This window comes from Lithobates pipiens, unplaced genomic scaffold (genome assembly GCF_037356315.1).
Source record: "Lithobates pipiens isolate NorthernLeopardFrog02 unplaced genomic scaffold, aLitPip1_a1.2 Scaffold_8, whole genome shotgun sequence".
In the NCBI taxonomy this organism is placed as follows: Eukaryota; Metazoa; Chordata; class Amphibia; order Anura; family Ranidae; genus Lithobates; species Lithobates pipiens.
Genome location: NW_027507903.1, coordinates 31,989,643 through 32,004,991, shown reverse-complemented (window position 1 = coordinate 32,004,991; position 15,349 = coordinate 31,989,643). Strand labels below are relative to the sequence as shown.

The window sequence follows — 15,349 nt, the reverse complement described above, 5'->3', positions numbered from 1 at the left end:
ATTACCCCGAATAAAAAATAAATAAATGTCAAAATTAAAAACAGTTCTCTGCATGACTAGGAAATTGTCTGTTACAGAGATGCAGGAGCAGAGTTATGTGTAGGTTGGGGACCATCACAGAGGAACAAGTTAAAAGGAACTAGAATATAATCAGTATTTTGAAAAGTCAACAGAGGTGACTCCCACAACATCTCCTTAGATTCCATGCCACTAATCTGAGCCAAACTCTGCCGCTATGGAAACAGGTAATAATATGATGGTGTGCCACTTATTAACCAATTCTATACGCCTCGAAAATATTCTAGCAAGGAATTAATTAGCAAAGTTATACAAGGGCCAGCTGACATATACGGTAACAGTTTACAAATGTACCCACAGGAGACAGAAATTAGAAAGTGCATTTATGAGTCACAATGCCGATATGTTTTAACTTTTTGTGTGTCGTGAGATGTGTTTTTGTGTGTTAAAAATTAAATAAAAAGCAGTGACATAATACATTTAAATCCATAAACATGTTGGAGCCACTCTTTAGAACTCAATCAAGCCTCCACACTGCAACTGTTCATACTTAGAAACGGATTCATGCATCTGTCAGGAACCAATGCATGGATTTGTCACAGGAGGTGGTCAGAACTTCAGGAGGCTGAGCATGATTGAGCTCCGCTCTGCCCGGGTCGGCCACACAGACGCATCAGTCAAGGTGGTTTTGTTGTGGGATGGGCATAGCCCATTGGAGAAAGCTTGAGAGACTGGCTCCTAATCAGACCCCCTTTCTTGCAATTGACAGTGGAAGGTAGTGGTTGTATTCCATAGCCACTATTGGGTTAACAGCTATGGAAACCACCCACCACCATTCCCTGTCAATCACAAGGGAGGTGGACCTGTTATGGAAGCAGGTAATAATACAATGATGTGCCACTTATTAACCAACTCTATACCCCTCGAAAAAGGATCTAGCAAGGAATCAGCAAGGTTATCCCAGGGCCAGTTGACATCGAAGGGTTTAAAAATGTACTTGCTGCAGACAGAAATTAGAAACCATGTTTATGGGTCACAATGCCTATATGTATTGCCTTTTTGTGTGTGGTGAGATGAGTTTTTGTTTTGGTGTGTAAAGAAAAAGTGGTTGTATTCCATAGCCACTATTGGGCTGACTGCTATGGAATCCACCCACCGCCATCCACTGTCAATCACAAGGGAGGTGGACCCACTGGGAAACTAGTCTCTTAGCATTCTTGTCAGGCTCTGCCCTGTGTCAATGTTCAGCCAATATCATGGGTTGGTGGGATGCTGATGACCCAAGTCCTTGAAACGAATAAAGCAAATACAAACTCACAACTCCCCTCTCCTCCTCGTTTCCCCAATCATCATCCTGATTACACTGGCCTGTCTTTGTAGACCAACTGTGTAGAGTTGGTCTAAATGACGTGTGGTTTCAACCAATCAGTGGATTTGGTTTCTTTAAAATGTCACAGTTACCTCAATGTTATGGAAAAGTGGTGTAAATCAGAACGACCTAAATCTGTCGTACGCGTTGGAACTGTAGATTAACCTATCACAAGGCTTTCATAAATTTGGTGTAGAACCTTCTAATGGGCCAATAGCACCAAAAAAGTTTTGCAAACACTTTACTGCTTTGCCACATTCTGTGGGTAGCTGCATTGTTATGCACAGTGTAGGTACCCACAGAATGTGAATTACCGTTACATGTCACAAGGTTTTTATCAATTAGGCGCAGGACATTTCCATGGGCCTACACCACCAGAAAAGTTTAGCAAACGCTTAACTGAATTGTACCCATGGTTTAGAAAATACGGTACAGGTGCCTGCAGACATTAAATTACTATTGTGATCTCAATAGGGCTATGAGACTTGGCAAGCACAACAGAGAAGCTCAGGAGGAATCCTCCTAGGGAAAGAGCAAGGTGGACATATTGGAAATATTCATCACATCAGCCACTGTGTTCTACTACATCAGAACAGAGATAACATGTAATGAAAGCCATTCAAGTGCATGGTAACATGCAAGTATTTGGAAACCCAATTTCCAGTAAATACAGCCACAAGCTCTGTAAGACTTCATAAACACAAGCCAAAAGAAAACCATAACTATCCATTCCTGACAAACTACTAGCTTTCCAGTCACAAAAAACAAACTGAGTCACGTCGTAGAATGTAAGCGAATGCTCAGTTGCCGAGGTTGTGTCTTCACACGGTTGTTTGCATCCCACAAGTGGCTACCTGATTGGTAGCATACTACAATTGCCTGTGAATGAGCAGCATTAATCTTCTAATAAGGGTCACGCCTCTCTTTGACATCAGTATTATTGGGTGACCATCCTTTCCCGGGTTCATCTGGCCACTCTTTAGCAAGCACATCCACATGACACCAAAAAACTTAGCTAGGCAGATCCAAGACACAACTCCGCTCAACTTTGTTGTTTTTAATATTTTGTTGGAATGTTATGCATATAACAGTTTCAGAAAACATACACATGATTGACTCTTTCACGTACCCCGAAAGAGATTTTAAAACTCTGAAACGCGTTGGATAAACCATAAGAAAATACTGTCAATGTGGTGACTGTCAAAACCTATATGCATTATAGGTCCAGTTAGGGGATAATTCTTTTGGCGAATGCTCGGTAAAAGCATGTATGTCATGTTACTGTAGTGCATACCCCAATTTTCCGGGAGCCCGATGATGACTACCGGGGGTAGGGATGGCTAGCATACATTCTCAAGGTGCAGGTTTGTGGGCATGATGGGTGATGAAGAAGAAAGAACGTTGGGCACCAGCCAATTTTATGCTTTAAACAGAGTGGAGTTTATTTTTTTTTAACAGGAAAAATGTGGGAGAGAGGGGATCGGGCACAGGACACCCTTAATAACGATCAGCAACAGGCAGATTGGCAAAAATAGGCAAGATAAGGTAGACAGCAGTACAGGAAAAAGAGCCTTTAAACAGAATCAGCGCATCTATACTTGGTAGGTCTCCTCACATAACTGAACTTTACTCACAGCTTCATGCACAGATTTCCTTGGATGAGTTTCCCTTTAAGTCCTCCCAGCCACTTCATAGCCTCCAGCTCATGAAGAGTCCACTCTTGATGCTTCCCCAGAACATCATCCCTCTAGAATAGTTTCTGAATCTTTGGCAGGCTTTCCTCTACATAAACGTGAACACCTGGATAGGCCTTGGATAGGACTAGCTGCTGGCAGACACCTGGCTAGGCCTCATGCCTAGCAACCAGGAACTGTACACACATCCACCCAGGCCAAAGCCCTGGGTGGGAAGACCGACTCCGATCACCTGACTTATTCCAGATAAATACCTTTTCCCAGCATGCAAAGCTACCAGTCTGATTGGCTGAGAACGATATTTTTATCCATAACCTGAACTTCACTGTAGTTCATCAGTCTAATGCCAAAGGCAACAGCAGCACCCACTGACAAAAAGGGAGAAACCACAGCCAACAAGATTAGGGCAAGTAATTGGACCACTAAACCTTACAAATTAGCCAGGCTGGCTACCACCCAGCATAACTAAATGTACCTGTAGCTCTAGTTTTAGGCTGAGGGTGCTACACTACTCATTGCCAAGTTAAAGTAGACCTTCACTTAAAAATTAAAGTGCTGCTAATCTGCCTTTTCATCCCCCCTAAAATTCTTGAAAGGGGGTACCTCTGCCAAGCAAGAATTATGCAAATTTGTCTCTCCCCTCCCCCACCCCCAACCTGCACAACCTCTTGGGACGAATCACACGTCCCTGGAGGCTCTGTGGGACTGACACAGTGGGGAGCTGGTTGTGAAAAAGCAGAAAGGGCCCTTTCACACTCCTCCTTCGAAAAAAACACAGTAAAAATGCATATGCATTTTTGATGCTTTTTCTTGTTGCCGGATTCCAATCATGCACCTGTGAAACATGGACATGAGACCCAAAAAGCACTCCAAAAATGCAACCAAGGTGCATTCATGATGTATTTGCCATTCATTTCAAAGTGGAGGTGCGTGTTTGGTGCACTTTTTAAACATGCATCAAAAATGCAGCATGCATGTCTTTTAAAAATGCACTGCATTAACAGTATAAAAAAGGATGCATTTTTCGTGCATTTTTGTTCTGCTTTTTAAGCATCAAAAACTGATCAGTGTGAAAAGACCCAAAGTCACAGCCAAGACAGCAGTGCCGGGGATCCAAAGACCAGTAACAAACCGGCCCAGGTGACGACATCACTGGGCTGGTGTCCGTTTCTTAAAAGTGAGCAGCTACAGGACTTTTGTTTTTTAATTAGAGTTGCTCTTTAAAAATGGTCAAGAACACAACGTCCAACTACGTTGGACACAACAGCCATGTTTAGCTTATACTTTCCCCAAGTCTGAGCACCTACAGACATGGTATGGGTATACAGGGTATGTATTTTCAGCTAACACTTGTTCATGCAGATTGTAGTTTCCTACAGAAATGAACAAAGTCACAATGATCAATCCAATAACAACACAACAAAAATAGCCTCACATGTCCAAGCAATTCCGTGTCAGGAGCGAAGATCTAACTTAGCCACAAGCCAGGACTCGAGCGATCTGCTGCACCTGTTGAGTTTCTTCTGCAGGAATGTTCCATGATGGCAGAAAGGTGGCAAGCATACCAATAACACAGACGTATTGTGTGATGTGTAACACAACACCTGGCAGCTTTATAAAACACCTTACGTTCCAACTAAATCCCCTGTGCACATAAAATGATTAACTCTCACTACTGGAGAAAACAAAAATTGGTGAATTATTTTTCATCTTTGTTCTTTTATGAATTTTGAAAGAACATCTAAGACACAGAAGCAAGAAAGACAGGGTGGGCCAAAAGCAGGTATACAAAACTGTACATTACACATTGTAACGAGCCCCTTAACCGTTTGCTTTGTTACCTTGACCACACAGTCACATAGCAAAAGGTGAGCAGGGGATCAGCAGAGCTAGGGGTTCCTACTACGAAGGGGGTTACTACTAAGCTGGGGAATCAGCAGAGCTCAGGGTACTACTGAGCAGGGCATCTGCTGATTAAGGGTAGTAATAAGCTGGGAATCTGAACGATGGTACTAATAAACTGGGAATCTGCTGAACGAGAATACTAATAAGCTTGGAATCTGCTGAACGAGAGTACTAATAAGCTTGGAATCTGAACAAGGGTACTAATAAGCTGGGAATCTGCTGAATGGGGATACTAATGAACGGGGGTTCTACAAATAGAAAATCAACACACACAGGGCATTTGCCAAGTTTCATTAACCCCTTCACGCCGACCATAGGCAAATGTGTGGCCTCGGATAGAAGGGGTTGTCCCGGGATGATGCACGCAGCTGTACACATCACCCCGGTAATGTTATCCCAAGGAGCAGAAGAAGAGGACACCCCCTCCCGCAGCTTGCCCAGGCTCTACCGTCCCACTGGGAGGCCTGAGTGACCAGCCGGCATGTCCACTGGCTGGCCTGAGACCAAAACAAAGCCAGAATTGGCTTTCATCGGGTCTTGGATCTAGTAACCCGGAAGTGATGTCATGACATCACTTCCGGTTTACTGAAGGCGCCAAAAAATAAAATTATAGCATTCAAAACTGCCAAATTTGGCGTTTTGAATGCTGCAAAGGAGGGATTTGGGGTCTTATAGACCTCAAATTCCTCCATAAAGGGTACCTGTCACTGACTATTACTTTCGCAAGGGATGTTTACAGAAGTGAACGCAAAACGTAAGTCGCTCCGGCAAACGTAAACTGGTGTTTAAACCACACAATTGAGAGGTATTGCGACGATCGTTAGAGAATGAGAACAAGATCTCCTCTGTACCTCTAAACTGGTAACCAGTAGAAATTGTTAAAGCGTCGCCTATGGAGATATTCAAGTACCTTAGTTTGTTGCAATTCCATGAGTGTGCGCAATTTCAACGCATGACATGTCAGGTATCCAAGTACTCGGTGTAACATCTTTCACATTATGCAAAAAATTGGACTAACTTTTCTGTTTTTTTTATTTATGAAAGTGTCTTTTTTTCAAAAAAATAAATAAATGCGTTTGGAAGAACACAGCATAAATACCGTGTGACATTAAATATTTCAACAAATCGCCATTTTAGTCTCTAGAGTCTCTGCTAAAAAAATCATATATACTGTTTTGGGGGTCTAAGTAATTTTTTGACAAAAAATACTGATTTTAACTTGTAAGCAACAAATGTCGGAAAATGGCTTAGGCGTGAAACAGTTAAAGCTTCAAAAAAGCATCACAGAAACATCCAAAACACATGAAAAAAAATATATGTTGCAGTGGTAGGCGTTTTATTATGTGTTAAAATCAAAGCAAGTGTAAAAGAGACTAAACAGGGTTAGGGACTGGTTCTAGGGATGTTGTGCCTAAATAAATAAACATGACCTGATTAGTACTGTATACCTACTTTTGGCCAGATCATTTTCAGAACCTGTTAAGTAAAGAAATAATAAATAAAAACAAAAACATTAAAACAAAACGCCATGATCTGATCAGTAACGCATACCTACCATCGGCCCAAGCTGTATAATTAAGGAACAGATTTTTCTCTACTCTAGATTGCAAGTTGATGAAAACCGTCCATTTTACCTCAAACAGAACCACAAAAGAGGTCTCCTCCCATCTAAAGTGTCACAAGATAACATCTCAAGGGTGAGCAAAACAGATTTCCTGCTTCACCCACAAGGGAGGGAAAGGAACAGAGATGACTTGCAATAATAACAGTAAAACGATGTGAGCTCACTCTTGGCATACACACAGGGCTGGTGCAAAGATTTTTTGCCGCCCCCCTTGCCCTCCCCCCGACTCCATCACTTGGCCCTGCCCATGCAGCTTCACCAGTGCCCATGAAAATGCAGCCGCACCAGCCCCCATGAAAATGCAGCCGCACCAGCCCCCATGAAAATGCAGCCGCACCAGCCCCCATGAAAATGCAGCCTCACCAGCCCCCATGAAAATGCAGCCTCACCAGCCCCCATGAAAATGCAGCCTCACCAGCTCCCATCAAATGCAGCCTCACCAGCTCCCATCAAATGCAGCCTCACCAGCTCCCATCAAATGCAGCCTCACCAGCTCCCATCAAATGCAGCCTCACCAGCTCCCATCAAATGCAGCCTCACCAGCTCCCATCAAATGCAGCCTCACCAGCTCCCATCAAATGCAGCCTCACCAGCTCCCATCAAATGCAGCCTCACCAGCTCCCATCAAATGCAGCCTCACCAGCTCCCATCAAATGCAGCCTCACCAGCTCCCATCAAATGCAGCCTCACCAGCTCCCATCAAATGCAGCCTCACCAGCTCCCATCAAATGCAGCCTCACCAGCTCCCATCAAATGCAGCCTCACCAGCTCCCATCAAATGCAGCCTCACCAGCTCCCATCAAATGCAGCCTCACCAGCTCCCATCAAATGCAGCCTCACCAGCTCCCATCAAATGCAGCCTCACCAGCTCCCATCAAATGCAGCCTCACCAGCTCCCATCAAATGCAGCCTCACCAGCTCCCATCAAATGCAGCCTCACCAGCGCCCATCAAATTCAGCCTCACCAGCGCCCATCAAATGCAGCCTCACCAGCGCCCATCAAATGCAGCCTCACCAGCGCCCATCAAATGAAGCCTCACCAGCGCCCATCAAATGAAGCCTCACCAGCGCCCATCAATGCAGCCTACCATTGCCCATCAATTAATGTTTGCTTTCTTCCATTCGCAGACGCGATCCTCTCTGCTGCCCCTCTGACACCATGTGTGATCAGACCAGCGGCTGCCTGCTGATGCTGAGACTTGCTTGCTGCAGAGAGAAATGAGTAGGAACACCAGTGGCCGGGCGCCCTAGGCAGCAGTGCGCTCTAGGCGGCTGCCTAGTTTGCCTAGTGGTAGCACCGGCCCTGCATACACACCTTTACAAGAAGTTTATTAGGTTACATTACACTGTTGAAGTGCGACAGACCTAGGACACTGGAGCTAGACATCAACAATTCCGATAGATACAACCAAACCCAAGAAAATCTCCAACAAGATAAAATATATAGTGCGACTTTTAGCAGCCTGTCTTCCAACCACAAAGGAAAACAAGTCATTCATTCAGATTAAAAAGTTACATAAGCTGCCGTGGACATGCTGCTTGTAAGCAATTATCCACAATCACACAACTGTAATAATTTAAGGGTTTGGTTCCTTTCCTTTGGTTATACAGGGTAGTCATGGACGTCATGTTCAGAGTCAATCTACAAGCTTACTGAATAAGGCAAGTAGTAAATAACAGGACTTATTTAGCTTTACAGGGATGACAAAAAAAAAAATTATTATATATATATATATATATATATATATATATATATATATATATATATATATATATATATATATATATATCTACACACACACAGTGCTCAGCATAAATGAGTGCACCCCAACAAATTTGTCAGAAAACCTTTACTTTCCTTTCAGAATCTGAATTTGTTTATGGGACACTATACTACAAATACTACAAATTTCTCCAACAAATGCGGGCCATTTATTGATACCAAGATTTGTAATTGCAAAGTATTTTTCCTAACAAACTTTTTCAAGACCGTGTTGCACAAATGAATACACTCCAATGAAAGTCTTAGGAGCAAGGATAATGTTTAGACAACAAAATCCTAATTAACAATAATTCAACTATAGGTGAATATTATTATTATTCATTAAACAGGTGTCCAGCTGACAGTTGATTGTAAAAGGGTGTTACTTAACAAATAAAACCCCTTCCTATTTCATTCTGTCTGCAATGGCGCCACATGGAAGAGAAATGTCACAAGGCCTGAGAAAAGAAAATTATTTCTTTACACAAGAAAGGTGAAGGCTACAAGAAAACCAGCAAAGCTTCAAGGGGTTGTAAAGGTAAATGTTTTTTCACCTTAATGCATTCTATGCATTAAGGTGAAAAAACATCTCACACTGCCGGCGCCCCCAGTCCCCCCCGTTTTACTTACCTGACCCCTCGAAAATCCCGCGCTCGCCCCCGCCGTCCTCTTCGCCGCTCAGCCTGGCCGCTGATTGGCTGGAGTGGATGGATTGAAAGCAGCGCAGCCATTGGCTCGCGCTGCTGTCAATCACATCCAATGACGCAGCGCGCCGGGGGGCGGGGCCTTGTGATACAGCGAGCGGCTATAGCCGCCGGCTGTATCACGGGAGCGCGCCCGCAGTGCTTCTCACCAATGCGAGGGAGCTCGCATTAACGTGAGAAGCACCTGCGGGAGGAAGCAGAGACAGCCGCCGAGGGACCCCAGAAGAGCAGGTTCGGGGCCACTCTGTGCAAAACGAGCTGCACAGTGGAGGTAAGTATGACATGTTTGTTATTTTAAAAAAATAAAAAATTTTACTTTACAACCCCTTTCACTTATCAGCCAGAATATAGTAGCAAAAGTGATACAAAGATGGAACTGCAACCATCTCACAGAGATATCCAGATTGTCCCTGGAAGTTAACACCTCCACAGGAGCCCCTTCTGATGAGAAGGGTTGGAAAAAAATAAAAAAAATAAATCGCCATGCAAGTTCCCGCAGTTAGCTAAAGAAGCATGCATCGGTGTCTTCCGCGAAGGAAGACTCTCCTAAAGCCCAATCACAAAAAGACCCACCTAGAATTTGTTAGGGCACATGCCGAAAAAGGACTACAGGGACTCTACACTGAAGAGACAAGTTGACATCACTTCATCCGGCATCCAGGCTCTAAAAGAGGCTGTTCTTTTAGAATGGTAAAAGATAGATGTTGCGATATTGTTCATTCCATGCCTAGAAGACTTTGGCGCTGTCCTTACAAATCATGGAGGGTATACTAAATGTAGTAGTTTTGGTTGTGGGGTGTATTCATTTTTGCATCAACTAATTTGAGTGAAACTGAAGATATTGTAATATAGGGTATATATTAACCTTGGGCATGTTTCATACTGGGGCGGTGGGTGCGCTGGTGGTAAAACGCCACTATTTTTAGCGGCGCTCTACCATCAATTTTGCAGGGCTATTCGGCTGCTAGTAGTGCGTTTTTATCCGCGCGCATGCGTGCGTGCTAGCGGCCGAGAAAGGGTTAAACCACCATAAAGCACTTGCTGACGGTATAGCCACGCCGCTCCATAGATTTGGGCAGGAGCAGTGGAGGAGTGGTATACACACCGCTCCTAGGATGCGGCTAGGAGGACTTTCTTACCATTCTGCCAGCGCACCACTCCAGTGTGAAAGCCCTTGGGGCTTTCACATTGGAGACACAGGGAGTGGTTCTTTCAGGGTGCTTTATAGGTTTTATTTTGAGCGCTGTATCGCCTGCAAAGCGCCCAGTGTGAAAGGGGTATAACTTTCATGTAATGAGCTAAACAAATGTTCTATAAAATGCAGTTTTGTCAAATTTGGGGAAATTGTGCTTGTGTTCATTAAGATATTGATTAAAATTCTATTTTTGTAAAGGGCTGTACTCCTTTTTTGCTGAGCACTGAATATATATATATATACACACACACACACACACACACACACACACACACACACACACACACACACACACACACAATACTGCCAAAAGTATTGGGACATTATCTTTTTACATTCTTAAAGTCTCAGTCCGTAGGGTTCAATATTGAGTTGGCCCACCCTTTGCAGCTATAACAGTTTTAACTCTTCTTGGAAGGCTGTCCACAAGGTTTAGGAGTGTCTATGGGAATGTTTGACCATTCTTCCAGATGCGCATTTGTGAGGTCAGGCACTGAGGAGAACAAGAAGGCCTGGCTCACAGTCTCCGCTCTAATTCATCCCAAAGGTGTTCTATTGGGTTGAGGTCAGTATTCTGTGCAGGCCAGTCAAGTTCCTCCAACCCAAACTCACTCATCCATGTCTTTATGGACCTTGCTTTTTGCACTGGTCCAAATCATTTGGTGGAGGGGGGATTATGGTGTGAGGTTGTTTTTCAGGGGTTGGGCTTGGCTCCTTCATTCCAGTGAAGGGAACACGTAAGGCGTCAGCATACTAAGACATTTTGGACAATTTCATGCTTCCAGCTTTGTGGGAACAGTTTGGGGACGGCCCCTTCCGCTTCCAACATGACTGTGCACCAGCGCACAAAGCAAGGTCTATAAAGACATGGACGAGCGAGTTTGGGGTGGAAGAAATTGACTGACCTGCACAGAATCCTGACCTCAACCCGATAGAACACCTTTGGGATGAATTAGAGCAGAGACTATGAGCCAGACCTTCTTGTCCACATCAGTGTCTGACCTCACAAATGTTAGCGATGCGGAGTGTCAGCTTCCTGGTGGGCAGGTGGCATTGCGAACACGCCTGAGCTCATCCTTACTGAGCATTATTTAAAAGGACTGCTAAGAAGAGTTTTTTTGTGGTGTTTGAACTGCCTATGAAGACAAAGCCTGTCATTTTTCTCTTGCTTTTTGCTGAATAAAGCCATTTAAGTTGGTTAAACTGTCTCACAACTGCCTGTTAACCCTTCAGATCCTGACAATTGGTGGAGGATGCATTGGGCAGTTTGAGGGGTGCAGGCCAGTCCCAGTTAAAGTTGAACAGGCTCTGAAAACTTCATATAAAGCAATGAAGGTATTCTTAAAGCACTTGGTGGCATCTAATGCTGTACAGCAACAAATGAATAGTACTCAACAGGAGACAAACTACTTATGCCGTGTACACACGACCGGACTTTTCGGCGGAGTTACGATGTACTCTCCGAATGAACAGACTTGGCCACACACGCAATCATACCAAAGTCCGACGGATTCGAACGTGATGATGTACGACCGGACTAGAGTAAGGAAGTGTTTAGCCAGTAGCCAATAGCTGCTCTAGCATCGGTTTTCATCCGTCGGACTAGCATACAGATGAACGGATTTTTCGACCAGACTCGAGTCTGTCTGAAAAATTTTAAAACATTTTCTATTTCTAAAGTCTGTCAGATTTTTGGACAGGAAAGATCCGATGGAGTCCACACACAATCGAATTGTTCCGCCGGATTCTTTCCGCCGGACCCTTGCTGTCAAAAAGTCCGCTCATGTGTACGCGGCATTACTGATGAAACAGATGACTGAATTACAAAAGGTGGTGACCCAGCAGGCTGGAATTTTGCGAAGTTGTAAAGAGTGATCCGGAGGGCAGTGTAGGGGACCCTGCAAAAAATGTCTGCCACAGATAATGTTGAAGCTTATTTGACAATGTTTGAGAGGATTGCAACAAGGGAAGGTCTGCCTGAGGAAGAGTGGGCAGATTAGCTTGCTCCTTTTCTGACTGCAGATCCCCAACAGGCATATTACTTGGCCCCTGAATAAGCACGGGGCTATAAGCTGCTGGGTTGAGTTGGTGCAACCGCTCCTCACAGAGGAGTACCAGGAAGTGTACCGCCTTATGGGAACTGATAGAAATGACTATGATAGGTTTACAGCAGCAACCCGGTCATTGTGGTATATAATGTCCAGCCCTGGAACTGGGAGCGGGGGGGATATGTAGAGAGTCAGCCTGGAGAGGGTTAATAAAACAGGGCAAGTACTTTCCTTTCAGGGCTTCTTATTAGGCAGCTGGTCACAGAGGCTGAGAGGAATGGCTGTGTTGCTGTCAGAGCTGAAGGAGAGCTTATTGCTGGAAGGATACCTGTTGACTCAAACCTGCTGAGTGAGCTGGCCTGGACTGGGACTTTACTATATGATATGCAGTGGCTGGGATGCTGAGTATTATTTAAAATGACTGTCTTATACTGCTAAGAAGAGTTTTGTGTTGTTTGAACTGCCTATGAAGACAAAGCCTGTCATTTTTCTGTTGCTTTTTGCTGAATAAAGCGTTTTAAGTTGCCTAAACCGTCCTGTAGCTGCCTGTTAACCCCTCCGATCCTGACATATATATACATATATACATATACACAGCCATTAATGTCTAAACCGCTGACAACAAAAGTGAGTACACCCCTAGCAATTAGCCATGTTCCCTTCCCGGGGTCATGTGACTCAGTGTTACAAGGTCGCAGGTGTGTTAAATTTGGCGTCATCGCTCTCACTCTCTCGTACTGGTCACTGGGACTTCAACATGGCACCTCATTGCAAAGAACTCTGAGGATCTGAAAAAAAATATATTGTTGCTCTACATAAAAATGGCCTAGGCCAGTGGTGGCGAACCTTGGCACCCCAGATGTTTTGGAACTACATTTCCCATGATGCTCATGCACTCTGCAATGTAGTTGAGCATCATGGGAAATGTAGTTCCAAAACATCTGGGGTGCCAAGGTTCGCCATCACTGGCCTAGGCTACAAGAAGATTGCCAAGACCCTGAAACTGAGCTGCAGCATGGTGGCCAAGACCATTACAGCAGTTTAGGACAGGTTCCACTCGGGAAAGGCCTCACCAAGGTCGACCCAAGAAGTTGAGTGCACGAGCTCAGTGTCATATCCAGAGGTTGTCTTTGGGAAATAGACGTATGAGTGCTGCCGGATTTGCTGCAGAGGTTGAAGTGATGGGGTCAGCCTGCAAGTGCTTAGACCATGCACCGCACACTGCATCAAATTGGTCTGCATGGCTGTCATCCCACAAGGAAGCCTCTTCTAAAGATGATACAAGCAGATTAAGGACATAGATTAATGGAACCATGTCCTGAGGTCTGATGAGACCAAGATAATCTTCTTTCGTTCAGATGGTGTCAAGCATGTGTGGCTGTGACCAGGTGAGGTGTACAAAGACATGCGTCTTGCCTACAGTCAAGCATGGTGGTGGGAGTGTCGTGGTTTGTGGCTGCTTGAGTGCTTCTGGCACTGGGTAGCTACAGTTCATTGAGTGAACCATGAATGCTATATAATGATATACTGAAGCATAGCACGATCCCCTCCTTTTGGAGACTGGGCTGCAGGTCAGTTTTCCGAAATCATGGTCCCAAACACGCCTCCAAGATGACCACCGCCTTGCTAAAGAAGCTGAGGGTAAAGGTGATGGACTGGCCAAGCATGTCTCCAGACCTAAACCCTATTGAGCATCTGTGGGGCATCCTCAAATGGAAGGTGGAGGAGCACAAGGTCTCTAACATCCACCAGCTCCCTGATGTCGTTATGGAGGAGTTGAAGAGGACTCCAGTGGCAATCTGTGAAGCTCTGGTGAACTCCATGCCCAAGAGGGTTAAGGTAGTGCCGGAAAATAATGGTGACCATACAAAATAGTGACACCTTGGGACCAATTTGGACATTTTCACTTAGGGGTTTACTTTTGTTGCCAGCGGTTTAGACATTAATGGCTGTGTTTGGAGATATTTTGTGGGGACAGCAAATTTACACATCAAGATATAATAAAATATTTACAAAAATGTGAGGGGTGTACTCACATTCGTCAGATATAGTTTGTGTGTATATATATATATATATATATATATATATATATATATATATATATATATATATATATATATATATATATATATATACACACACGCACACACACACACACACATACAGTGCTCAGCATAAATGGGTACATCTCTTTTGAAAAGTAAGGTTTTAAATCAATATTTCAATGAACAAACTTCCAAAATTTTGACAAAACTGAGTTTTATAGAACAATTTATTTAGCTCATTACATGAAAGTAAGGTTATTAATATAACTTATGTAGCACTTACCCCCGAAGGAGCAGCTGAAATTTTCTGGGCTTACCGATTACCTCCACCAGCTTTATTTTGCATAAAGCGGTTGAACAAACTCAGTCTCTAAGTTGGGAATAGAGGGTATCGGGGTAAAGTTTAGCTCAGGTGCTTGGAACTGCTGACTTCAATAAACATCTTTAAGTACACAATCCAGGGAACAGCTGCTCACAACTCGACTCTAACTGTTGGATAAATCCTTACATTTTGGGTTTAGCAGCCAACCGGTAATTCTAGCTTTTCAAAGTCTCTCACACAGACTTGGTTGGAAACTTGGAAACGTAATTACAACGGGAAGGGTAGAAGTAGGAACTTTTCTTACTGTACCAGAATCTTTCAGCTGGTCCGGCGATACCGTAAGAATTGTGAATTCGATCAATGTCCATGGCAGCTCAGCTTCCAGGCTCTTACCGAGCAGCCAGCCTTGTGCGTGTCTCTCTTACCGAAGAGCCCTCCCCTGGTCGCATGTAGAGTTGCTGGGCTTCTGCAAAACCCAAGACGGCACCGGAACACCTTAGAATCCTCCTTCCAGTTACTGTGCCTTGAACTAGCCAGTTTTGAGGTTCGGAAATGGATGGATCCACACCCCAGGCCATGAGAGCCCCTGGTGGCTGGTCAGGAGGACCAGGACCACAGAGTCAGCAACAACTTCTGGACCGGAACCCCGAACCATGCGACTTG

At 44.3% G+C, this 15,349-nt stretch overlaps 1 protein-coding gene across 7 annotated transcripts in view; it reads right to left on the bottom strand.

Annotated features, from left to right (window-relative positions):
* The window catches only part of AKAP13 (A-kinase anchoring protein 13), a 440,963-nt gene that overhangs the window by 219,910 nt on the left and 205,704 nt on the right, over positions 1-15,349 (bottom strand). Inside the window, exon 1 of one of the 7 annotated variants that reach the window (XM_077472416.1) lies at positions 4,517-4,653. The exons of the other annotated variants lie outside the window; for them this stretch is intronic. The gene's annotated coding sequence lies outside the window, so the exon portion shown is untranslated. Of the gene's footprint in view, positions 1-4,516; positions 4,654-15,349 lie in introns of those variants that run through there. 7 annotated transcript variants of the gene reach the window in all.